Source organism: Lepidochelys olivacea, assembly GCF_965140295.1.
Source record: "Lepidochelys olivacea isolate rLepOli2 genome assembly, chromosome: 11".
In the NCBI taxonomy this organism is placed as follows: domain Eukaryota; kingdom Metazoa; phylum Chordata; order Testudines; family Cheloniidae; genus Lepidochelys; species Lepidochelys olivacea.
This window is the reverse complement of record NC_140421.1, coordinates 37,971,895-37,999,149: the sequence shown is the minus strand read 5'-3', so window position 1 is coordinate 37,999,149 and position 27,255 is coordinate 37,971,895. Positions and strand designations below refer to the sequence as shown.

Sequence of the window (27,255 nt, the reverse complement as noted above, 5' to 3'; positions counted from 1 at the left end):
ATCTTGGATGTGGACTAATTTATTACACTATGTGAATGGGTGACAGGTGTACATCAGGTCCTGATTCTGACTGAAACCTCTCAATTACTTTGTCATCTTCCTGTCCCTTAGTCATCTCATCTGACAAAATTAGGTAAAAAGTTACTTATATCCTGCAAATGAGGTGAGCAGAGCAGAATAAGTAAGTTACTAAAACTTAAACCTTTTTTCAGGAAGTTTGACAGTTTTTAATAATGTGTAAACCACAAAAGGGTTGATATTAGAAAACATGTCGGCAGTTAGATGTTAAAGTATATTACATCTTGTGTTCAAAGAACAACACTGTTTCTGAATTGGTTAAAATATTTAGACTTGAAACTTAAGCTTTGAATATGTATAATAGGTACTGTCCATAACTTTTTTTCTATGTAATGACTAGGATATCTATTCCATTGATTTCAATAGAATTGATCAAGCAATGATGTTACCCAGTTATAAGGCACAGAAAACTGTCTAACAACGTTGTTTATAGTGCATTTTAGTAGTAGTAGTTTAGACCACTGATGCACTCGTCTCACAAAAATACAAAGGTAATTAAATTCATAATGTTAAAAATAATGTTTAGCATCTGACACAAAGTGCTAAAGGCTTCAGAGTTAATATTTATTGTTGTGTCTACAGCTTGGCAAATGTGTGGAAATTATTTGCTAGCATGTTTGCTGCCTTTGAATAGTTATTGATTCAGCATACCCCTTGGTGTTTCGCTTTTTCTTGAACTTTTATGGGAAGAGGTATCTGTTTGCACAAATGTTGGGATATAGCTTTTTTTCATGCAAAGTACCTGTATTCACAAGCAAACAAGAATATTTGCTACTTGTGATGGAAGTACTCATGCCCTGTTAAATAGTTTGTCATCTGGTTAGCAGAAATAATACCATATGATTTGGGTGATCAATAGCAAACCATAAGTAATAAATTGTCAAAGGCCTAGCTGAAGCACATAATTAGCAACACTTTAAAACTTGGGTGGCTGCTTTCAGTTTGACTTCCCTTGCTTTTGGTCTTACTTTTCAGCTGTTTCTGCTGTACTTTCACAGTCTCTGGCTGACAAAAATCAATAATTTTGAAAGATCTTATTTTAAAAATGTTATGGGGCCCCATGTGGGGAGTTGTGTATGTGCAAGCCTGGTGGATCAAAGTATCAGCTGGTATAAGTCTGCAGAGCTTTGCTGATTTACACCAGTTGAAGCTCTGGCCCAGCATGTTCATGGACCCATTCATTGGCACAATTACCATTGTGTTCTTGTAGGAACAATGTCGTAATTTTCACGGTGCTACAGTGCATTGTTCTGAGGCATGGGCAGGCAAACTTTTTGGCCTGAGGGCCCCATCAGGTTTCCAAAATTGTATGGAGGGCCGGTTAGGGGAGGCTGTCTCCCTGAAAACAGCCAGGTGTGGCCTGGCCCCCGCCTCCTATCTGACCCCGCCCCTGCTTCTTGCCACCTGACAGCTTCCCCCAGGACTCCTGCCCCATCCACCCCCCCTCCCTCTCCCCTGACCACCCCCGGAACCCCTGCCCCTGACTGCCCCCTGCCGCCCCATCCAACTCCCCTGTTCCCCACCCTCTGACCGCCCTGACCCCTATCCACACTCCCGCCCCCTGACCACCACCCCCAACTCCCCTGCCGTCTGTCCAACCCTCCCTGCCCCCTACCCCCTTACCGCGCTGTCTGGAGCACTGGTGGCTGGCGGCGCTACAGCTGTGCCGGCCAGAACACCGGGTCAGGCCGCGGCTCTGCAACTGCGCTGCCCGGCCGCCCAGAGCATTGCGCCAGCAGCACACTGAGGCTGTGGGGGAGCGGGGACAGCGGGGGGAGCAGCCGGGAGTGAGCCTCTTGGGCCAGGAGCTCAGGGGCTGGGCAGGAGGGTCCCACAGGGTGGATGTGACCTGCAGGCTGTAGTTTGCCCACCTCTGTTCTGAGGCATACCTGGTTTTATTCCTTGACTAGTACGAAAGTCTTTCACCTCTATTATTTCAATCTACCCCAGTTTCATAGTGACCAAAAGTCTTTTTCATGTAATGGCTGTTCTGTAGGCCTGTGTGAAACAAGCTGGCTCTCTCTGTTCAGCTCCTCCTGGAAGCCTACATGACAGAAGCTGTAAAAACTGACCTAGCTTAGCACATTTTTGGGCTCCTTTTCAGAGAAACTAAAGATTAAAAGGATATTAAAACTGAAACCTCAGAGAACTAACCATGGTCCCTTCAGAGCAGTGAAGAGGCATAGCAGGAAGGTGTAGTGGAGAAACTTACTCCCTGTGCCATTTAGTATCTGTTCTGCAGAATAGAGTTCTCCCTTTATCCACAGATGTGTTCTCTCTGGCATTGTTCACAATCAGACTCATATATATAATCCTGAATGCATATTGCCATGGGTGGTGCGTAACGGAGGCTCGGGGAGGAGGCTAAGCCTCTCCAAACCCCACACCGCAAGGGACGGGGGAGTGGCAGATTACCGCATGGGCACATGCCCAGAGGCCCCAGCCAATTTGGGGCCCCCAGAAAAATCTGCCCCTGCCATGACCCTGGGGCTGAAGGAGTGCTTGCTCCCTGCCAGGGAGCTTTTCTGGTCTCGGGGCAGCAGCAGAGGGGGAGGAGGGAAAAGAGGAGTGTGGGATGGGGCCTCAGGGGAAGAGGCGGAATGGGGGCAGGGCTGCAGGAAGGGGGCAGAACAGGGGTCGGGTTGTGGATTGAACAGGGGCAGGGCTGTGGAGAAGGGGCAGAAGGAGGGAGGGCTTTTGGCTTTCAGCCTCCCCTGGCCGGGGCCACGGGGGTCTGGGAACAGCAAGTGGGAGCATGGCCTTGGCCAGAAGAGGAGTGGGGCAGAGGGCTAGCCTCCCCAAGGGGAAGCTTCCCGTGTATATTGCTGCTTGGAAATCAGCAAGTAAACCACTACAAGATGCTTAGGCACTACTGGAGAAGTGCTGATCATACATCTTTCTCATGCATCTCTTTAATATGCAGAGTACACAATTGTACTGTATGACATCTTTTCTAGATATATAAAGGTGCCTATTTTAACAATATAAGGGGGGGAAATACCAGACTTGACAGGACATGAACAACTGTGTGTTCCTAACCAAAATGATAAAATCAGCCCCAGAATTACTGCTTTCTGGATGCTGTAATTCCAAGAAAGACAGAACAGTACCGTTGATTAGTTTATACATGAGCAGGAAGGGGTAATAACTAAGGCTATGTCTACACTACACACCTTTTAGCGACACAGCTGTGCTGCTACAGCCATGTCACTAAAAGGCACTTTTTGTTGGCAAAACTTTTGTCTTTCGAAGGGGCGAGGGCAGGTGTGTGCTTTTGTCCTTCAGGTTCCAGTGTAGATAAAGCGTAACTGACATGCTAGTAGGATTTTTTTTAAACTGCTTGCTCAAGTGTAATCTAAATGTAGAACTTTTTCAAAATCATGTATAAGAAGTGTATACACTAACCCCATTATTTCTTAATAGGATTTACATGTATGCCTGCTACTCTCCACTTTGAAAATGTACCCTATAGGTCTAAAACCCATCTGCTTTTTTTGCAAATTGATTTCCAGAATAATCCATAGTATGTACAACTATGTTCTTGCATATAAATTAGCTTTCAATATATGTCATGCGCTATGTGAATCTGAGTCTTGCTCCTTGTTAGTTTTCAGTAAACAATGTCCCTGTGCCTAGGGAAGCTATAGCAAAGTAGTGAAAATGGCTGGTATTCTAACTATGTTACAGTCCCTCTCTAAGTGGTTCCGCATTTTTATTTTGGTAAACTGTCTAGGATAAAAACTTACATATATTTAAAAAAAATCTCAAAAATTTACCCATATATAATCTCAAAAGTGTGTGAACAGATGAATTCTAGTACAAAATCATAGAATCCTAGAACTGGAAGGGACCTCGAGAGGTCATCTAGTCCAGCCCCCTGCACTTGTGGCAGGACTAAGCATTATCTAGACATTCCTGACAGATGTTTGTCTAACCTGCTGTCAGGGTTCCCTCCCGACTCTGAACTCTGAGGTACAGATGTGGGGAACCGCATGAAAGACCCCCTAAGCTTATTTCTACCAGCTTAGGTTAAAAACTTCCCCAAGCCACAAATCCTTTCCTTGTCCTTGGATGGTACTGCTGCCACTACGAAGTAAGTTAGACAAAGATTCAGGAAAAGGACCACTTGGAGTTCCTATTTCCCCAAAATATCCCCCCAAATCTCTTCACCCCCTTTCCTGGGGAGGCTTGAGAATAATATACCAACCAATAGGTTAACCAAGTGAGCACAGACCAGACCCTTAGTTCTCAAAAGAAGAACTTTATTATAAAGAAAAAAGTTAAAAGAAGCACCTCTGTAAAATCAGGATGGAAGGTAATTTTACAGGGTAATAAAAAGATTTAAAACACAGAGAATTCCCCTCTAGGCTCAACTTTAAAGTTACAAAAAACAGGAATAAACCTCCCTCTTAGCACAGGGAAAATTCATAAATTAAAACAAAATATAATCTAATGCATTTCCTTGCTATTACTTAAAATTTCTGTAATTTTAGATGTATCGTTTCAGTAGGAGCTGGATTACCTGCTTGGTCTCTCTCTTTGTCTCAAGAGAGAGCACAAACAAAACATTTCCTCACACCCGAGATTTGAAAGTATCTTCTTTCTCCATTTGTCCTTCTAGTCAGGTGCCAACCAGGTTATTTGAGCTTCTTAACCATTTACAGGTAAAGGAGGGATTTTATGCTACCCTTATCTGTATGTTTATGACACCTGCTCTTAAAAATCTTCAATGATGGAGACTCCACAACCTCACTAGGCAATTTATTCCAGTGCTTAACCACTCTGACAGTGAGGAAGTTTTTCCTAATGTCCAACCTAAACCTCCTTTGCTGCAATCTAAGCCCATTGCTTCTTGTCTTATCCTAAGAGGTTAAGAAAAAAGAATTTTCTTCCTCCTCCTTCTAACAACATTTTACATACTTGAAAACTGTTATCATATCCCCTCCCAGTCTTCTCTTTCAGACTAAACAAACCCAATTTTTTCAATCTTCCCTCGTAGGTCAGGTTTTCTAGACCTTTGATCATTTTGTCACGCTTCTCTGGACTCTCTCCAATTTCTCTACATCCTTCCTGAAATGTGGCACTCAGCACTGGACACAATACTCCAGTTGAGGCCTAATCAGTGTGGAGTAGAGTGGAAGAATTAGTGCTTGTGTCTTGCTTACAACACTCCTGCTAATAAATCCCAGAATGATGTTCGCTTTTTTTGCAACAGCGTTACTGTTGACTCGTATTTAGCTTGTGGTCCACTATGACCCCCAGATCCCTTTACGCAATACTCCTTCCAACGCAGTCATTTCCCATTTTCTGTGTGTGCCACTGGTTGTTCCTTCCTAAATGGAGTATTTTCTATTTTTCCTTATTGAATTTCATCCTATTTACTTCAGACCATTTCTCCAGTTTGTCCAGACCATTTTGAATTTTAATCCTATCCTCCAAGTACTTGCAACCCCTCCTGGCTTGGTATCATCCGCAAACTTTAAGTGTACTGTCTATGCCATTATCTAAACATTGATGAAGATACTGAACAGAACCAGACCCAGAACTGATCCCTGATCCCTGTGGGACCCTGCTCATTATGCCCTTCCAGGATGACTGTGAAACCACTCTGGGAATGGTCTTCCAACCAGTTCTGCACCCCCCTTATAGTAGCTCCATCTAGGTTGCATTTCCCTAGTTTGTTTATGAGAAGGTCATGCGAGACAGTATCGAAAGCTTTACTAAAATCAAGATATACCACATCTACCACTCCCCCCCCCCACCCCCAAGGCTTGTTACCCAGTCAAAGAAAGCTATCAGGTTGGTTTGACACGATTTTTTTTTTTTTGACAAATCAATGCTGACTGTTACTTATCAACTTATTATCTTCTAGATGTTTGCAAATTGATTGTTTAATTATTTGCTCCATTATTTTTCCAGGTACAGATGTTAAGATGACTGGTTTGTAATTCCCCAAGTAGTCCTTATTTCCCTTTTTATAGATTAGCAAAATATTTGCCCTTTTCCAGTCTTCTGGAATCTCTCCCGTCTTCCATGACTTTTCAAAGATAATCACTAATGGCTCAGATATCTCCTCAGTTAGCTCCTTGAGTATTCTAGGATGCATTTCATCAGGTCCTGGTGACTTGTAGACATTTAATTTGTCCAAGTAATTTTTAACTTGTTCTTCCCCTATTTTAACCTATTCTGATCCTACCTCATTTTCACTGCCATTCACTCTGTTAGATGTCCAATCACCACCAACTTTCTTGGTGAAAACTGAAACAGAGAAATGATTAAGCACCTCTGCCATTTCCACATTTTCTGTTGTTATTTTTCTCCCTCTTGTTGAGTAACAGGCCTACCCTGTCCTTTGTCTTCCTCTTGCTTCTAATGTATTTGTAGAATGTTTTCTTGTTACCCTTTATGTCTCTAGCTAGTTTGAGCTCGTTTTGTACCTTGGCCCTACATACTTGTATTATTTGTTTATATTCATCCTTTGTAATTTGACCTAGTTTCCACTTTTTGTAGGACTCTTTTTTTAATTTTAGATCATTGAAGATCTCCTGGTTAGGCCAGGGTGGTCTCTTGCCATATTTCCTATCTTTCCTACTCAGTGGGATAGTTTGCTCTTGTGCCCTTAATAATGTCTCTTTGAAAAACTGCCAACTGTCTTCTATTGTTTTTCCCCTTAGCTTGCTTCCTGTGGGATCTAACCTACCGACTAAAGTCTGCCTTCTTGAAATCCATTGTCTTTATTTTGCTGTTCTCCCTTCTACCATTCCTTATCATGAACTCTGTCATTTCATGAACATTTTTACCCAAGCTGCCTTCTACTTTCAAATTCTTAAGCAGGTCCTCCTTATTTATCAAAATCAAGTCTAGAACAGCCTCTCCACTAGTAGCTGTCTCCACCTTCTGAAATAAAACATTGTCTCCAATATATTCCAAGAACTTGTTGGATAATCTGTGCCCTGCTGTGTTATTTTCCCAACAGATGTCTGGGTAGTTGAAGTCCCCCATCACCACCAAGTCCTGTGCTTTGGATGATTTTGTTAGCTCTTTAAAAAAAGCCTCGTCCACCTCTTCTTCCTGGCTAGGGTGTCTGTAGCAGACCCCTACCATGACATCACCCTTGTTTTTACCCCTTTTATCCTTACCCAGAGACTTTCAACAAGTCTGTTTCCTATTGCCATCTCCACCTCAGTCCAAGTGTACACATTTTTAATACATAAGGCAACACCTCCTCCATTTCCCCTGCCTGTCCTTCCTGAGCAAGCTGTACCCTTCTATACCAATATTCCAGTCATGCGTATTATACCACCAGGTCTCTGTGATGCCAACTGTGTCACAGTTGTGTTTATTTACTAACATTTCGAGTTCTTCTTGCTTATTCCCATTACTTCTCACATTAGTGTACAGACATCTACGATACTGATTTGATTTCTCCCCGCTCCCCAGTTCTGTCTTGTCCCTCCTTTATACCTACTATAACAGCCCATGCTCCCCCTAAATTCCTTCTCCCAGGCCTCCATGTTTTTGGCTTACCTGTGGGCTTTGGTCATCTTTCCCCTTCGAACTTAATTTAAAGCGCTCCTCATTAGGTTAGCTAGTCTGTATCGAAATATGCTCTTCCCCTTCCTCTGCTCAGCTGTCCTTCTTCTTGGAACAGCATCCCATGGTCAAGGAAGCTGAAGCCCTCCTGGCCACACCATCCTTGCAACCAGGCATTCATCTCCAGGATGCATCTGTCTCTGCCCAGGCCCCTACCCTTGACTGGAAGGATGGAAGAGAGCACCTCCTGCGCTCCCAACTCCTTCACCCTTACTCCCAAATCCCTGTAGTCACTTCTGATCTGCAGAGGGTCATACCTGCCAGTATCATGAGTGCCCACATGGATGACTAGCATGGGGTAGTAGTCACAGGGCCGGAGGATCCTCGACAATCCCTCCATAACGTCTCGGATACGGGCCTCTGGCAGACAACATACCTCTCAGGATGCCATGTCAGGGCTACAGATGGGTGCCTCTGTCCCCCTCAGAAGAGAGTCACCAACCACCATTACCCTACGTTTCCTCCTGAGAGTGGTGGCTGTGATCCTCCCAGCCCTGTGGGGGTGAATGGCGTCTCCTCCTCCTCCTTTTGGGGGTGATTCCTCATCGCTTATTGCCAGGGCAGCATATCAGTTTTCCTTCACCATGGTGGGTGGATTGGGAGTAGGGGTGGAGCCAGGGGAGAAAGTAAGTTGAGTGACTTACCGGTACTCTGGGGCCAGCTCTGGCTCCCGGACGGGGCGGGGCCTAGGGCCGAAGGAGTGGGGTTGAGGGGGTCAGAGCCAGCCCCAGTCCACCCTGTAAGGTAAGTACCCCCCCACCCTGGTAGCAGCAGCCCGAGGCTCCGGGGGCTATTTAAAGGGCCCGGGGCTCCCCTCTTCTACCACCCCAGCCCTTTAAATAACCGCCGGAGCCCTGGGGAAGTGGTGGGGCTCCATCGCCTATTTAAAGGACCAGGGTGGCAGAGGCAGCTGGAGCCCCAGACCTTTAAATAACCCCCGGAGCCCTGGAGTAGCAGCGGCGGGGCTCCAGCGGCTATTTAAAGGGCCGGGGCGGTAGAAGCAGGGGAGCCCCAGGCCCTTTAAATAGCCGCCGGAGCCCTGCAGCCGCTACCCCAGGACTCCAGCAGCGGGGCTCTGGAGGCAATTTAAAGGGCCTGGGGCTCCCAGCAGTGGCTGGAGCCCCAGGCCCTTTAAATTGCCCCCTGGGGAAGCTGGGTTGCCCCAGTACAGTGTACCGGCTCTCGCCGGTACGCCGTACCAGGGCATACCAGCTTACTTTCACCTCTGGATGGAGCACTGTCTGCTGCCAGAAGTAACCAGCTGCCAGTGTCCTCCCTGTGACAGAGCCATATCCTCCTCCCCCGTTGATGTCTCTGTAGCTGGATAGATTCCTCAGCCTTGGATGTCTCCATGTGAATACTCTCGAAGAATTCCTCATGGGAACGGATGCTCCTCAGCCTAGCCACCTCCTCCTGTAGCTCTCCCACCTGCTTCCTGAGAGATTCCACAAGAAGGCACCTTTCACACTGGATGGTCGTCCCCACAGCCTGGCTTTCTGGGAGTGGGAAATGCAGGCCACAGTCTCTGCAAATCCACACCAGGATCTGGGTAGAGGCATCCATGGTTAGGCTGTCTGTCTGGATACAGGCGCAGGTGGAAGAGACAGGAGCAGAGCTGGCACTGGCGATGCAGCCCTTCCTAACCATAGCAATTATATTACAGCTCCCTCCTACAAACTCCCTCTCAAACTCCCCTGTTTGTGGTCCCCTGTTTGCTAGCCTAGCAGGCGAAGCGTTTTTAGCCAAAACAGAAGAGGTTAACCAGAACATCAAAGCATACTGTTGAAGCCATAAACAGGTTTCTTAGTTCAGATGCCATGGCAGCTTCTCTTTCCTAGGTTCCTCAGACATTGTTGACCTTATAAGAAAGTATGTCAGTCTTCACAATTTAAGGACAAAATTTTGTGCTGGTGTAAGCAGGTACATTGTCAGTAAAGTCAATTGAGTTATGCCAGGCTGAATTTGGCCCCAAACAGCTTAGTTTTCTTTCTACTTGAAAATGTTAGTTCAGACATAAGTCATTTGACACCTTGCCTTCTTATGAAGAAAAGCTTAAAGAGCTAAAAGTAGGTGGGGCAGGAGGGAAGTCACACTTGCTGTTATTTGTTTAAGGAGTACTTGTGGCACCTTAGAGACTAACCAATTTATTAGAGCATAAGCTTTCGTGCATCTGATGAAGTGAGCTGTAGCTCACGAAAGCTTATGCTCTAATAAATTGGTTAGTCTCTAAGGTGCCACAAGTCCTCCTTTTCTTTTTGCGAATACAGACTAACACGGCTGTTACTCTGAAACCTGTTATTTGTTTGTGGGCTGTTTCTGGTAAATATTTAGAGACCTCTTTCCTTTCAGCCAAAGAATGACAAACATAAGCTCCCTCACATCCTGAAGGTAATTTAAAATCTGGGATGTAGTTTAATTGATGTTTAAACCTGACTTCTCTGGAATGAATATTGGGTCTCATCCACATAGGCGCTATATCATGACCAACAGTCAGAGAAGAATGGAATATACACTACATAAGTTTCCTATCTTATACACCATATTGGAAGAAATTACAGCAACTATTTTAAAATAACAAGACTACAGAGTACTCTGTTTTGTACTCAAAAGTAAGCTTTTTTTAAACAAGATTAGTTTCCATAGAAGAAAATAATTTTGCCTCAGGATCCTATCAGTTCAGCCACTATTTCATTCTTAATGTAGCAAAATTGAGCCTATTGCTAAATCCCTCATACAAAAAGTCCAAAATGGAGACCATAAACATGGCTCAAGTCTCATGCTCTCTTTAGTTTATTCTGTTTACAAGTAAATAACTGTCCTAAATCCTGTTCTTCAGATGTGAAAAGCTGTCAGCTGAATCAAGACTCTGTTAATCTATAGCTCTAGAGAATTTGAATCCTGAAATTCAATCGTTGCAATTTTATTACTTTGGGTGAAAGTGTTTTGTAATTTTGCTTCAAATATTTGGCTGCTTTCCTTGGAGGGGAAGGGGGAAAGTTGTAGGACGTAATTTTTACAGCAGAGGTAGCAAATTTACTGAATTCGCCTGTATGAAAACCTTATAGTTTAGTTCAAGTTGGAATAATATCTTCTTTCCTTAGGTAAATCCTATGTTGACTGACAGCAATGATTACATTTCACTTACCCCCATTTCCCTCTAGCTTTGAAAATCTGACATAAACATCTAGCCTCTTTTATGATGAGATAGCTGGAGTTGCTCCAAATATATTGATTTGTGATAGTCCTTTAAGCTGGTCTGTGTAGGCCTGTGTGGAGCCCCAACTGACTTTAGTGGTGCTCTGTGCAAACAAAAGGGTCTGAGCTTTGTAGCATTATTCTGGCCCTAAGTTGGAACTAATATTAGGATTAGTAGGTTTATTTGAACAGCTATCTAAGAAAAGTCTGCTTTCTTCTTCAGGTGTGACAAATATGTCTGCAATCTCTGCTCTCCTTTTCCCAGATCTGACTGACTGCCCTTAATAATCACTGGTTTTCAGCAGACTTGTCCTGACAGAGAAGGTAGGAAATCAGTAATTCTTGAAGATATGTGATTGGATTCGATGGGATACATTCTAGTCATTGTCATTTGGATATAATATTTGAATGTGATTAAGAGCTAGTCTTCTGTCTTCTAGATTACGTAGGACAATCTCATAGCCAAATCCTACTGCAGCTTGTGTATTTTACCTGGATTAAAGTGAAAAACAGTTGAAGTTTTCTTATTATCTGAAGTCTGCTGAAGCAATTGGAATGCTCTAACACAGACTGGCCATTTAACAGGCTCTTTCTTCAGGCTTTCTAAACAAGAATACATTTATTAGTTAAGTGACTCTATCCTAGTCCCATTAAAGTCAGTGAAAAAAAGTCCCCATTCTATTCAGAGCAGTAGTTGGCCTAACATGTGAAAGAAATGTGACCTTTCAAGCTCTTGGTTGCAAATTGCTTCTCAATGAAATATTTGACTTAGTAGTAAAAACTGAGAAGTGAATTATGTTGTGTGTAAATTTAGCTAGTTCTAAAAATGTCCAGCCATAGGAGTGGCCACTCACTTCTTAGCAAGAGTTAACAAGTCAAATGATGAAATGTGGACTAAAGATATATTGATCAGATTTTGAAGGATTTGGAGACATATGAACAAGGTGGAATTTGGAACCCCATGGTAAAATAAATTCTCAGACTTCAACCACATCCCATGGCAACATATCATAGTGCTGTGCCTTAACAGTTCTGTGGGGGGAGTGTTTAAAGGGTGGTCACTTGATGCATGATTACATGGATTCACTGGCTATACAGGGTGTGCAGGTCTTGGGGCTTCTAACACCAGTCAAGGCACTCTAGACAAATGGCTACCAAGGGGTTGTGGATATGCTCTCTATGTATGCTGTCCATAGACTGCGGCTGGATTACACACTTCAGTCATGGCTGAGGTGAGGAACAAATCTCACTTTTAATGAATAACTGTGAATATCCCCTTAATTCAATGATACCAGGTAAAAATCAACATTGATTTTTTTGTTTGTTTTTTGTTTTGTTTTGGCTGGGTGCTCAAAATGCTGTTTGCTCTTTTTCTTAAGATACAAGTCTCCGTGATCCAATAAAGTTCAGAGTTGTATTATCTGTCATCAATCAGTTTGGCTGCAATATGTCTGAGGTTGTTTTGAGGGGTTTTTGCAGTCACTTTTGTAAAGCAATTTCTCATTCCTAGCTCCTTTTTTCCTAGTATATTTTCACTTAGTAGTTGAATTCCTTTTTGTGAATCACTTTTTCTCCTGAAGGAACAATAAATTGATGGCAGCAGAAGACCGCTGCCATCTCTCTCTCTCTCTCTCTCTCTGACACATAGTCTCACTTCAGTCTAGCTTTTCTATTAATCAAACAATTCTCTGTAAAAAAAAAAAAAAAGGCCCTAATCTTTGCATATGACCCAAGTTACTTTGATATGTTATATATTTCTTATTCATACTGGTTTAAGAAAAATTCTGTCATAAAAATAATTGTTTTCCACTTTACTAATCACACATAAAAATACATTATTGATTATTTCTGTACTTCATTCTTAATGTAAAACAATGCATCCTTTAATGAACCTTAGCTTATGTCCCTAATGTTCTTATGAACCAGTCTTTCAAGCTACCCAGGTTGAATTTCATTTAGGACATTTGTTCTAAACTAGTACAACAATCACACTAGCTGAATATATTCAAAGGCCTGAATATATTTTTATAGTGCACTTTTACTCAAACAGTTCTGATTAGGTACTCTTGATTTTGTGAAGAAGTTTGAACAGCAGACTAATAGGTTCATATGAAGACTATTGATTTTCATGGATTTTGACACCACGTAAGCTTTTTTATTACACATTGTCATAAATATAAAGGGAAGGGTAAACATCTTTAAAAATCCCTCCTGGCCAGAGGAAAAACCCTTTCACCTGTAAAGGATTAAGAAGCTAGGATAACCTGACCAAAATGACCAATGAGGAGACAAGATACTTTCAAAAGCTGGAGGGGGGGGGAGAAACAAAGGCTGTCTGTCTGTGTGATGCTTTTGCCGGGGACAGAACAGCAATGGAGTCTTAGAACTTAGTAAGTAATCTAGCTAGATATGCGTTAGATTCTGTTTTCTTTAAATGGTTGAGAAAATAAGCTGTGCTGAATGGAATGGATATTCCTGTTTTTGTGTATTTTTGTAACTTAAGGTTTTGCCTAGAGGGATTCTCTATGTTTTGAATCTAATTACCCTATAAGGTATTTACCATCCTGATTTTACAGAGGTGATTCTTTTATTTTTTCTTCTATTAAAATTCTTCTTTTAAGAATCTGATTTTTTTCATTGTTCTTAAGATCCAAGGGTTTGGGTATGTGTTCACCTATGCAAATTGGTGAGGATTTTTATCGAACCTTCTCCAGGAAAGGGGGTGTAAGGTTTGGGAGGATTTTTGGGAGAAAGACGTTTCCAAACGGGCTCTTTCCCAGTTATATACCTGTTAGATGTTTGGTGGTGGCAGCGATAAAGTACAAGGGCAAAAGGTAAAATAGTTTGTACCTTGGGGAAGTTTTAACCTAGGCTGGTAAAAGTAAGCTTAGGAGGTTTTCATGCAGGTCCCTCCATCTGTATCCTAGAGTTCAGAGTGGGGAAGGAACCTTGACACACATGGATGTATTTTTTTTTTAAAGATAAAGTAGAATCTTTGTATGTATCAGGTCTCATCTTGAAATCAATGGGAATTTTGCCTGAGTAGGGACTATAGGACTGGGCCTATCATTTGCAGTATTGAAATATATAGAATAATAGGTTTTTATGATCTTGTGTACATGGAAAAAAAATTGGGTACAACCTCCGGTATGAATTAAAACCTTGTTTATCTTGTTGTGAGACAACTGGCTATGTCATTCTGGTATAAGAGTGAATTTGTGTGTGTTTGTTTGACTTGTGTCTCTTTGGAAGGAGTTCAAACTAAAGCAAAATAAGAGAGAGCTGCTCCTGCCTCAGTCATCTTGTTGGCAATCAGAATACAAAAAATTAGCAAGAATAGTTATACAGGTTACAGAACTATTTAAATAATCTCTTAAAAGAGAGGCTAATTAAAAAGGTATTACTTTGGGTGAAATGGGGACAGAACTGGAAGATTAATAGATTTTGTGGCCAGAAGGGACCATTATGATCATCTAATATAAAACCTTGTCTGGTCACAGTGCTTTCTTTATTTTTAAACCCTCTCTCCTATTACACTGTATTAAAGTTACATGGTTGTGAAATCCTTGACTGCTATTTAAAACATGGATACTCATCTGGTTTTCCTTCTTCAATGCAAAGTGCATTTGATTTTTTGTAAATAACAGAAGAAAAAACAAACGGCCGCACAGAAGCAACAGAGAGAGACACTGCTATTTTAGTTCTGATTAAAATAAATATGTTTGAGTGATCCAAAGGAAGGATAAAGCGGGCAGGCAAAGAATAAAGAGAGAGAAATAGAAAATGGGTATCTGTTTTAGTGCAACATCCTGAGAGAAAAAGTCAGCAGTTAGCTGTTTATGGCTGCTGAAGAGTTCACAGCCACTGCGCTTGGTGTCTGAGCATTTGTTGTAAACCTGCTGAGAGTTTACTTTTGCTTATGACTCTTATTTGGCTGACTTACATCTTTTTGTTTCTAGTATCACCACCCTCCACACATTTTCTATAATTACTTTTGTTCTTGAACTGTGGTTGTACTCTGAAAAGTGACTGAATAGGGGCATCTTTTACTCCAACAAATCTGCTCCCTGTGTCCATTCAGAGTCATGTCTGCTGAACGACCAATATTTTGTACTATTTTTCCCTCTATGTAGTTCTGCAGAGCCAATGCAGCTATAAGAGAGTGAGATGGATTCTAATCTGGCTGGTGCATCATCAATCAATGATTGGTCTCTGGTCCTGAAAGCAGCTCAGAGAGCCAAAGCACTAGTGTCAGCACACAGTGTTTACTGAATATCTCTGCAGAGAGACAAGTAGAGGGGAAAGTGAGTGTGATGTAGCAGAGGGGGTGTGACCTGCATGTAGATGCTTCAGTACAATCCAGTGAGTTCAAATAATGGGCCAGATCCTAGGGAAGTGTAAAGAAGGGTAGCTTCACTGAAGTTTAGGGCACTACACTAATTTACACCAACTGAGGATTAGGCCCAGGTGTGATGTCTCCCCGTGCCCCTTACTTGTATTGTTATCCTAGAGTAGTAACTTTATTTCCTACCATCCTTCAGGGCTCTCTTCTCCTCCACTTAGGTTACTCTGCAGCAAACTGAACCTAAATTCTGAGGCAAATTCCAGTCGACTGTGTGGCAGACTGGAAATTTACAGCAACCTGCATTTAAACTAAGAAGTGCGGGGTTTGGCTGAATTCAATATGAAATACAAAACACTCATTGCAATAGGCCATGCTGTTTTGATATTAAATTCCATTTATTTTTCAGTGTCTGCATTTTCAGTTATCAATATGGTGCAGATTTTTTGCATTAACAATGTGTAGCTGCACCATAGAAGGCGTAGAGGGGGAGGGAAGGGAATTCTGACCAATTGTCCCTGGGAAGCTAATTTTTCCAGTTTGGTTGTTCATGAAGATGTCATTGTCCTAATTTTCATCATTCTTTCAACTAGATGAAAATGAAATAGTTGCTGTTGTAACTGTTTAAAGGCATTTCTTTGTTTTCTGTGTGTGTTTGCTTACAACTATTGTGCCAGGGTTCTTTTTTATAAGGTCTGACTCTCCCACTTAATCACATAAGACTAGTTTTATTCTCACCTTATGGTAAATTAAAATACCACTGCCCCCATCAGTCTGAGACTGAGTCAAAACTAGAAGTCTGTCGTTTATTTATTTTTAATTCAAGAAAACATTTGAATCCCCTAAATAATATTCTGAGTAATATCTGTCTGGTTTGAAATAGGAATCTGAACAGCACAAGTCTAGTCTCCACTAGTGCTGCCGGCTGCTGCTATTGACTGGTCACTATAACTATGTTCACAAATGTTCTGTCCTTTCGAGGCAATAGGGAATAGCCTACCAGGGTGAAGGCATGTTCATTTGGGCTGTGTATCAAATCCTGGATTGTGCTTTACTGTATATGAGTATGTGTCAACTTGTTTTGGTTATTTTCACAATGGAAAACCCTCATTCTACCCTGCAGTGCTACAGAACAAAAACAAAAACCTGAAAGGCAGGAGGCTGGGGGATTAAGAGCACTTTGATTGCTTTTTGCTGTTTTCTGGTATTTAGAGGCAACTACTGATTTAGGGAAAGGAGAGAGCCCTCCTGATACAGTACCTGTGCAAAGTGCCCTAACGGATTGTCAATTTGTTCACTGACATAATAAGCCATTTCTCTTCATCACTAGGCTACTGTGTGGAGTTGCAGCATTAAAACCATGTGAATGGTGGGTAGGTGCTGTAGCCTAATGTATCTGACATCAGTATGCTCAAAGGCAGTTGCAATTATACAGATTGGATTCTTGGGCACGCTTGCCTCTGATGTTTAACCCTTCCTATCTACCATCTCAAGAGATAAGTGTTCAGAAATAAGGGCCAGGATTGTCTTTAGCTGCTGAGAGTTCCAGCATGGCACTTTCTGGCTCAGTTCTGTTGCTCCATCCAGATCCTCCTCCTTCCCCTATTCCTGAGTCAGTTCAGTTCTCTTTGCTTTACTCCAGGGATCCACAACCTTTGGCACGCGGCCCGCCAGAGTAAGTCCCCTGGCGGGCCGGGATGGTTTGTTTACCTGCCGTGTCCGCCGGTTCAGCCAATTGCAGCTCCCAGTGGCTGCTGTTTGCCACTTCAGGCCAATAGGGGCTGTGGGAAGTGGCGTGGGCCAAGGGATGTGCTGGCCGCCACCCCCATTGGCCTGGAACGGTGAACCACAGCCAGTGGAAGCTGCGATCGGCAGAACCTGAGGATGCATCAGGTAAACAACTGGCCTGGCCTGCCAGGGGGCTTACCCTATCCCTCCTTTACTCCATCTCAGCCCCTCTGACCACCCTCCCTTGTGACTGGCAGCTCACAGTTGCTGTCCCAGATATCAGTCAAACCATCCCTAGCCTATCTATTGTCCTTATGTGGAGGATCTGAAAGCTGAACATCTTACTTGCCCAGAGAGCACTTCTACTTGTCCTTCTGGACAACAGGATTTTCCCCAGTCTGACCTCTGAAGTGATCAGCTGGTAGTGGACAGTTGAGCAGGGTTGGGACCTGGGGTGTATGGGAGCCACTTTGTGATTGTGGGGTACACATATTGGGTTGAAGTTTTCAGCTGTACTGTTGGCATCTAAACACTCCCATTTACCTTGGGCTACATTTATTTCTGTGGTTTTTGCAACCATTAGGGCTAGAAGAAAATTAAATGAGCTTTTAGATTGGAGCTCTAATTCCAGGGAAGGGGTGGACTATGCGGCCATGGGATCACAAATATTCATGGTCCTGATCATGAGTAAATAAAGGATTGAGTTCAGGGGCTGTAGCTGTGGGTCACTGTTGCTCTCACCTGTATAAATGAGCTCTGACTTTCCATTGGAAGACTGTATTCTTTACTCAGTTACCCTGTGTAACCCCACTGAATATGGCTATGAATATTGATACCATGCAAATGTGGGGAAAAACACTGGAGGCACGGGTCCATCAAAGGCCCAGTCCTGCTCTCAGTTAAGTTAATTGGTGGCTAAACTTTCATTACAAAGGAAGCAGAACCCAAGTGAGCTGGTTTGAATACCAAATGGTTCATACTGAGTCACTCTTATTATATATACATTATCTAGATTTTTGCTTAATGAATCCATCTAGCAAAGTTAGCTTACTAATACAGAACCCCCCTCTTTAAAACTTTTCCCTCTCAAAGATATCCTTTTTGTTGGTTTTGAACTCTTTTTACAGTGGAAATTAATTGTGAACAGGGAAAAAGAGCTCACAAATTGCAAAAACATGTTCTTTTACTCAAACAATTGCTTTCCTGTCTAAATGCTATTTGAAATGCTATATGGAAAACTTACGCAAATGGTGTTTAAAGCTTTTATGAACTGGTCTCTTAATGGCTGTAAAAGCGATATGCTTTAAATTTCTTTTGTATGATTAATATCAGCTATTTTCCATTTACTTTCATTTTTAAGTACTCTAAACTCTTGTCATAAAATGGGGAAATGGCTTGTGTATTTAAGTGTAGTAATTCTTCTAACCTTTATGCATTTACTCATTTTTTCAAGTAGTCTACATCACAATTATAGATTTTTTTTTTAACATGAAACTTCTACAATATGTACTATTACTGGGCTTTGTTTCCATTTTTCATCTTGGAAAGTGTTTTACTTTCCCCGTTAAATACTCAGTGCATATTTTTAACTCTTTACAACATAAAAGCTTCTTTTATTTGTTGAAGGGGTAGACAATGTATAACTTTCAATTGCCAAGAATCACACAGGAGAATGCATTACTGAATTATTTGATTTTTGTATTAAATTATCTTGTACTGGAAGAAATAGGATTTCCTAACGTGACTTCTCACTTCTGTCTGAATATCACCCTAGCAGCAAAGTTAAATAACTTAATGATATACTCTTTCAAATTGATACTTTGTTTGTAATTTCAATTATGATTCTATGTTCCTTATCAGCTGAGAGTTCTACTACAGACATAAACCAAAGATGTTCCTCTGATATTATTAGTGAAGGATTAACATATACAATGAAGCATTATCAGGGTGAATGAATTTAAAATGCCATATTCATCGAAAAGAGACTGACACAGAGATTATGGGAAATGTGGTACTATTTTTTCCCCCTTTTGGAAAGAATTAATATACACTTTAAAGCATTTTAAAATAATAAAACTAGTTGATTTTTTTTTTACATTCCTATGAATTTTTTCACCACATTGCATAAAACTATGAGCTATTACTTAAAAATCTGTTACTGGTAGCTGTCAAATATCCTGTAATTCTTTTATAAAAGTGTCAGTCCTTGTTGGGGAAAATATAACACCATTCAAACTGCCCCAAATAACTATTTTTACGCTTCACTATGTTGACCTCCAGGATCACAAATCATCTGTCATGCAGAGAAGCTATTAAACCAAACCAAGGAATGAAACCAGTTTCCCTTCTTGGTGGTTTAAAGGAACATTTGGTATCGAATAAGCACAGTGTTGCAACTCTGACATGCTGTTGTACAAACTTTAAAGACTTGAAAACAGTTTAAGGCATTATATAGTACTTACCATATAAAAAGCAGCAACGCGTGGAATCTATGTAAGGTCCCCAAACTGTAGTCAATAGCTGATTAAAATGATGATCCTTTATGGTATTATTCTGAAGTGCATAATCTGAAATTAGAGTGCATTTATTGACAGTTACAATATTTGTTCTGTTGAAAGAAAGATTTCTCATACACATTAACCACAAAATCAATGTTTGTTGCTTCCTACAGAATACAAGGACAATGATTTATTCTCAGAAAGCATTTTCAGTTGGGTAACATATACTGTGCTACATTAAGAGCTTAGACTCCATGTCATGAAACAAGATTCCAGCACACTGAGTGAAAGAAACAGATGGGAGTAAAAGAAGGACAGATGGGTAACAACAACAACAACAAAAGAAAAGGAAAGAAAAGTAGACTACAATAACCATGTTCAATACCTGTGTGTTAACTTGCATGAACCAATTTTCTTTCAGTTTATTGAAAATGTTAGCAAGGTTGGCAAATATCTGAAACCGCAGTAAGTTAGTGCACGTTAGGGAACTTTTAGTAGTCAGCTGAAGGTCCCCAAGGACACTTAGTGCTGCAGCACACTGTGCACTGCAGATTTACACCCCAGCTTGCTGCTCAATAAGTGTTTGTGCAGACATGTTCTTAGACGGGTTCCCAGGACTGTCTAAATAACAGTGGAAGCCTCTCTAGCTCCTGAAGCAGCTCAAGATCAGGAGTGTGTAAATATGGCTTAAAAGCACATTGCAGAATCTCACCATACATGTCTACAGATCATTTACACTGCATGGCACAAGCAGGTATAGTTTGTTGCTCCACCAACATGCTTAACCCTGAGTTGTTTGAAGAAGACCAAACCCTATAGTTCAAAGGTCAGTTTCAGACTCCAATCCTACTCAGTCTTTGGCCCCTCTGGTAAGTGCTAGTCTGTTGTTTTTTATGAACTCCAGTCCCTTAGAAATTGGAACTGGGATCATCAACTCAATTTCACTGCTAGACTGTTTTAGTACATCTAGAAATTACTTGGACTGACACTGATTACAGTTTGTAAAGAGCAAAAAATTATTTAAATGTCGTAATGTTAAAAACATTTGTGCAATGAGGCAAAAACATAGCTCTGCATACAATATTTTACACGTAACCAAATTGCTTACGTGATGTCTCATATTTTTGGCCAATGAGAAGTATCATAAGTTGAACACTCATCATAGGAGAAAAACTGTCTGAAAAAGGTTTGGTATATAACTTTTAGAATGAATTCTGTGATCTTTCTATGTCATACAGGGTTTATCCTTGATTTCCCTTTTAAAGTTTTTCTATAAGCATTTTGAAACAAAAATTGACTTCTTTTTCTTAATCCTTCAAAATAATAATGAATAATTGTTAACAAAACCTTCCACTAATTTAAATAGCAAGGTTTTTGCTAAACTCACAAAAACATGGAACCCAGGTAGAAGCTACCAAAGGACCCTTTATATCAACCCTATCTATATCCAGAGTAGCCACTTCAGTGCAAACAATGTGTAACCCCGATACACTGTTTTGAGAGCATCTGTCTTAAAGGATCTTATGTGGTGCACTAAGCAGGCACAATAGGAGCTAATATAAAGTGGCATGTCATGTGCAGAAAAACTACCTTGAAGAAAATATTTTTAATTAGTACCTTATCCAGTAACCTAGGATCAACAGTGAGGGCATTCAGTGAGGAAAGGGCAGGATTACCTGATTTAAATGAAAAACCTTTATTCTGTGTGCCAGGTTTGCCACTGGCATAATCACCACAACAACTGTACTCAAAGTTGGCCCTATGATGCATCTTGCTTTCATTTGAAGAAGTCAGTTCTGGCTTGTGTTTGCCCAGAAATTATACTGTATTAGAACACAACCCTGAGAAGTCATAGTAACTTTCATGATGTTAAACACTCAGTCCCTGTCTACTCTGAGTATTGTGTTTAACATCATGTCAGCTGGTTGTGGTTTACCATCACTGGAGGGCATGATGCTAACTTTGTGTACACCAGGGATCAGCAACCTTTGGCATATGACATGTCAGGGTAAGCCCCCTAGAGGGCCGGGCCGGTTTGTTTACCTGCCACATCCACAGGTTCAGCCAATTGCAGCTCCCACTGGCCATGGTTCACCGCTCAAGGTCAATGGGGGCTGCAGGAAGTGGTGCGGGCCGAGAGATGTGCTGGCTGCTGTTTCCCGCAGCCCCCATTGGCCTGGAGCAGCAAACCACGGCCAGTAGGAGCTGCGATCAGCCGAACCTGCGGATCCAGCAGGTAAACAATCATCCTGGCCTGCCGGGGAACTTGCCCTATCCCTGGTGTACCCTGCGCATTTAACATTGTATTAGTTACCAGGATTCCTCATGATTGCGATAGAACACAATGTAATTTATCACTGTAGACAAGCCCTTTAAGAACGTCCCCTTCCTTTCAAGTAACTTTTTGTTGGTTTGGTGGTGTTCTTAGTGCTCCATCGTGCTCTCAAGTAGAATCATAGAATCTCAAGGTTGGAAGGGGCCTCAGAAGGTCATCTAGTCCAACCCCCTGCTCAAAGCACCCAATTTTTGCCCCAGATCCCTAAATGGCCCCCTCAAGGATTGAACTCACAACCCTGGGTTTAGCAGGCCAATGCTCAAACCACTGAGCTATCCCTCCCCCCAAGTATCTTCAAAAGGAGCTGTTTTGAGAGGAGGAAAATACTAAAGGGATATTCTTCTATAAGAGTAGGATGAACCCAGCAGTATGGAGGTAGGGCAAAGCGAGAGGGGAAAATTACTTGTTTTAGTTTTATGATTGAACTAGAGCATAGATCATTGTCCCATGTTGTCTTCAAGAAGAAAACTTTTGTAAGCTAAGACTTGCTTTCTATATTGCATTGCTGAATCATGCTCAGAAACAGCTTTGAGTTTATAGAGTTAGGTAATGTGAACTGTTTTTATGAATTTTTACCATATTAATCCACATTTTTGGCTAAAGGGGCTGCCATACCTCAGGCACAATGACTACTAAGCTCTTCTGCTTCAGCTTTTCTTAGCACCTTTTGTCTCCATACTATATTTAGCCCACCTAAACCTTAGCCATTCCCCTTTCTGTATCTGGAATAAAAAGATATGAAATACCATATATCTCATAAGATGGGGAAACACACTATCCAGCTTTCTTAAAACCATCTGCCCAATGCAGACAGTTAATAATCTAACCGGTGTCCAAACAGTAATGAAGTCTTTCCAATTTTTGTAGTTTAAAGATAAAGGAAAGGAATTATAACCTAATCCTTTTGAAACCACAGAATTGCTTTGAGAATGAAATCGGGACAAGAATTTACTACTGCACTTCTGGAAGCAAAAAAAAAAAAAAAAAAAAAATCCCCAACCCTGGCACTGGCAGACAGTCTTAAATTTCTATCAGAAGTAATGGCCACTAATCAGATTTGCCTTAATAGATAAACCCCTCAACCCAGGAGTTCTACAGGGAAACCTGGCAGAATATAAAGTCAGGAACATCTCCAAGCAGAAGTACCTTTTCTAACTATAAGAGTGAATCTAATAGCAGTGCAAAATCCAATTGTTTCAGTCTCTAAAGGATAGACTGATACACTTAAGTGTGCTGGAGGAAGTTCCTGAAAGGGCCATGAAGCAATGGGAGCCGTGGGAGGAATTTGGGTTGATCTTGCCAAAATTCCTCCGAGGGGCTGCCAAGTATTACATCCTACTATGATAGCTACTCCATCCTTGGAGCGATGCAATATGCTTCTCTCTATGTGCCCAGCCAGTACTGCCAGGGCCCAGCACTCACCCTACCCACTTTCAGGTAGATAGTACTTATTGTGGCACTGTAAAAGAGATGGGTCTGTACTCCCCAGCCACATTATGACTGGCTCCAAAGCAGGGATGAGGCAATGCAAAGTTACATTGTGGCAGTAAATCTAACTTCACATGTAGTCATGAAGAAGGTACTGTCTGTCTCTGCCTAGGCCTGTGTCTAATCTTAGGCACATATACTGTTCTTTAAGAATAGTCTTGGCTTCTCTCTGTCTTTCATCGGACATTTTTTTTACTATGAATTCTGTAACTAGAGAAGTTCTAAACTATTTTGAGCTCTTCAAACTGTAGAGGAGGTGTTTTATGTCAAAAGGAAAAAGATTCAGATAGACTTCTTTGATCTGTTCTAATAATGGCTCTAAAGTAACTGACAAACATCACTGCTTTTCTTGTACAATTCCACATGAGGCTCTGCTATTAAACAGAGCCTTCATATTTAAAGATGCCTCTTTATGAAACTTTGGTTTTTACACTGGCATTATCATGCCAAAAATACTATGAAATAATCTTCTCTTTTTCAGAATTGTCTACCAAAACACGTGTGTGTGTGTACGCGCATCTGTGTCGTGATTGATGTATTTTACATACAGTTATCTATAATAACTCTAGGTGATACACAACTTTGTTTAGATATTTTATCTATATCCATAATTAAGTCCTCCAGCCCCAATTAAGACTCACAAATCAATCCACTTAATCCCTCTTCTCCCATGAGAGTGTTTAACAAATGGATTATTTTTTTAAAAACTGACTTGATGGTCATAAAACTTGGGCTTTGATGGACAGAGAGAGAGAAAACATTGTAGAAATGAGAACTCTTCAGTGAAATGCCCTATTGCCAACCCTCTCCTATTATAAACTGAAAGTTGTTAGCTGAAGTGCCATGGCTACTCTTGACTGCAGCATCTTAACACAGAAAAAAGGGAAATCTCTAAGGTAGTCAAAATTCAGCCACGTGAAACTTACTGCATTTTTTAAGACGCTGGAAACCAGTGCAGTTTAGAGAATGTAGGAGTTACTTGCTTCCTTCAGGAACATCACTAAGAATGTGGCCCCTACATTCCTCACTCGATGAAGTTCTCAAGTTGACTTCAGATCTGCCGTCACAGGGAGTACAGTGCTGTAATCGAAGAGAAGCTGACAAGAGCAAGGATACAGGCTAAACCCGCAACTAAGGGGAAAAAAATCACAATCTCCTGGCCAATGAGTATACCTGACCTCTGCTGTTCTTTGAGTATCCACGAGCAGCTGTGGAACCAATAAGGCTCCCTTGCTGCAAATTTGACTAGCAAAGAATGGACAAACTACTTTAGTCAAGGAAGTTGACATTGCCTCTGCTATTTCTGCCCCTTGTTTTCCTCAGTCTCCCAATGTGTTTCACATGGTCTAAGCCTCACCAGCTAGTCCTTCTGAGCTCCAATTTCAACTTAATTTTGCCAGCTTGTTACTTTATAGGGGGCAGATTGAAGCAAGTGCATTTTATTCTCCGTACATTATATATTCTAGAGGAATAATTCATGTGTGAAGAACAAGCAAGGAAACAAAAAATACAGATGTCATTTGCATGTTTTATGTCCTTGTGTATTAAAAACTGCCTCCCGCCTTAACAACCCTCTTCATCGTTTGTGCCTTGCAAGACAGCTTCATGGATGGGCCCTGGGGATCCTCCATATTACACACGTGCTAAAAGTGGGGTCTCTGTGTTGGCCTAGTACCAACCAGTACTAAGAATATGTGGGGTCTCTGTGTTGGCCTAGTACCAACCAGTACCAAGAATGTGGAGTTCTGACTTCAGGGGCTCAGTCTATACATTCAGTAGTGGTGCTTAGTCTCCATGCTATAGGAGGCAGATGTTTTGATTGGCTGGGCTGACTGTCCAGATAACTCCTCCCACTGAACGGCCTCTCCAGAGAGTCTCTTCCAAAGCTGATAACTTGTATCTGACTAAACACTCTTTTTCATGCAATAACAATAGCAGCAAATCTGCCCAACAAGAAGAATTGTCCAACCTGACAAAAACATGTAAACTGGGTTAAACCTAAGGGTCATTGATTAAATGTAAGAACACAGTTGTCCATCAGCTCTCCCTAAAAAGGGAAAAGCCAATGATACACTAAAGAGCCATCACCTTCTGGAAGAAAGAGGTAAAAGTTCAGGGTGAGACAAATTTATGGACCCATCCCCCTACCCAGAATGAAAATTTCTGGATAAGTGAGATAAATGTTCTCATTCTGACTGTGGGGGATGCATCCATAAATTCAGTAGCAATGGGATTTTTGTAGCAGTGCATGCCCCCCCCCCCATTATCAATTGTTGGGTGGGCTAAAGATGAGCTATGGTTTGAAAAACCTCCTGAGGAAGTCTGTCTGATAGAATGTAGTGAACATATGCAGAGATGCCCCACAAAACCATGTATATGGTACACTGGACCTATCGGCCCATGAAGCTGCCATCGCCTTCATGGAACGGGCTTTAATCTTGAATGGGGGAGATAACCGCCTGCAAGCTTTCTGTCCTGTTGTGTATTAGAATGAACAAGGCAGACATTTTACTAAAGGCCTTTGTCCTTTTAACTATACATCTTAATTGCTTTCTGGACATCTAAGATGTGCCAAATCTTTTCTTTCAGACAGGCTGGTTTTGGCAAAAGAGAGGAGAAATATTTCCTGGGATTGGTGGAAGAAGGAAATGATCTTAAGAGATGAATGAAAGATCTGTCCATAGTAGCACCCTTTATGGAAGAAACACAATTTTGAGGGAGGACAGAGAAGGCTCCCAATTCTGACACCCTTCATGCACGTGGTGTTATGGCCGCTTGAAAGATGACCTTAATTGTTAGGAAATATAGTGACACTTCTGAAAGGGGTCTGAAAAATGGATTCAAGAGTGCACTGAATATTAGGAAAGATTTCACGAGCTACCCTGTGAATAGGAGGAGGTCTGTTTAGAGTGGAAGGTAGCTTTCAGGATTATTATTATTATTATTTTGCTTTGCATGTGTGCGTGATGGGATCAGATAAGTTGACCCTCAGCTACCAGAACTGTGCATGTAACCAATGCTTAAGATCTGAGTGAGTTGTACTGTAGCCTCAGAGACAGGCTTGCTTGTAAGAATTTTAGAAGCAATTTAACAGTGTTTAATCCTGTTGTACCCTCTTGATGTGTACCATAAATCAAATCTTCTGCATATTATATACTGAAAATTGGTGAGAAGCTTTCTGGACTTCAGTGGGATTCAGAATGAGTGACTGGAGTATCCTCATGTTTTTATTATAATTTTTATTATTATTATTAAATGTGACACCTCAATAACCAGGCAGTTAGGTTCAGAGATGCTGGGTTGTGATAGAACAGATGGCCCTGTGATAGAAGATCTGGAGTAGATCATAATGTTCATGGAGCAGTCACAGACATCTTGGTTTTCAGACCTCATGGAGGACATCTGGGCCAATGTGGTGTGATCAGAATCACTATAGCCTGTTGTCCGTCTCTTAGATGGCACAGGTTACCATGGCAAAATAGGGAATGCATATATCAGAGTATTTGGCCATACCTGGGAGAAGGCACTGATTCTTTTGGCTCAAGGCACAGAAGTTGTTCTTCTTGGCACTGGAACAGGATGCATAAAGATCCCAAATTGATTTCCCAAAGGTCTGGGCTACGGGCCATTATTTTCAGCAAAGTTGATTATAGAGTTTATTTTTGTCATTTGTTTTCCTAAATGTTCTCTGAGTAATAAAATATTTTTCTTTTTTCCTTTTTTTATTTTAAAGTAAAAGCAACCCCTTCCATTCCTTACGTGAAATGAGAAACACTAGGCTCATGCTGATAGAGGTCTCTGTTTCTTTGGGATTATGACAACCCTTTTCAAGGGGTTAATTCTGTACCAATTTCCACCTTACGGATATACAATATTATAAAAAACCAGCAAATTTTGACAGAGTAATTGGATATACTCCGGGGAAAACCCAACCCAGTTTTCACATCTGTATTTATGGTACTACTAGCCAAGAGAGACTCGTCACAGGTGCATTGTGG

At 41.5% G+C, this 27,255-nt stretch overlaps 1 protein-coding gene across 2 annotated transcripts in view; it reads right to left on the bottom strand.

Moving 5' to 3' along the window:
• The window catches only part of B3GALT1 (beta-1,3-galactosyltransferase 1), a 332,372-nt gene that overhangs the window by 77,442 nt on the left and 227,675 nt on the right, over nt 1-27,255 (bottom strand). For both annotated transcript variants that reach the window (XM_084644139.1, XM_084644138.1), the window contains one exon: nt 19,399-19,503. The gene's annotated coding sequence lies outside the window, so the exon portion shown is untranslated. The remainder of the gene's footprint in view (nt 1-19,398; nt 19,504-27,255) is intronic.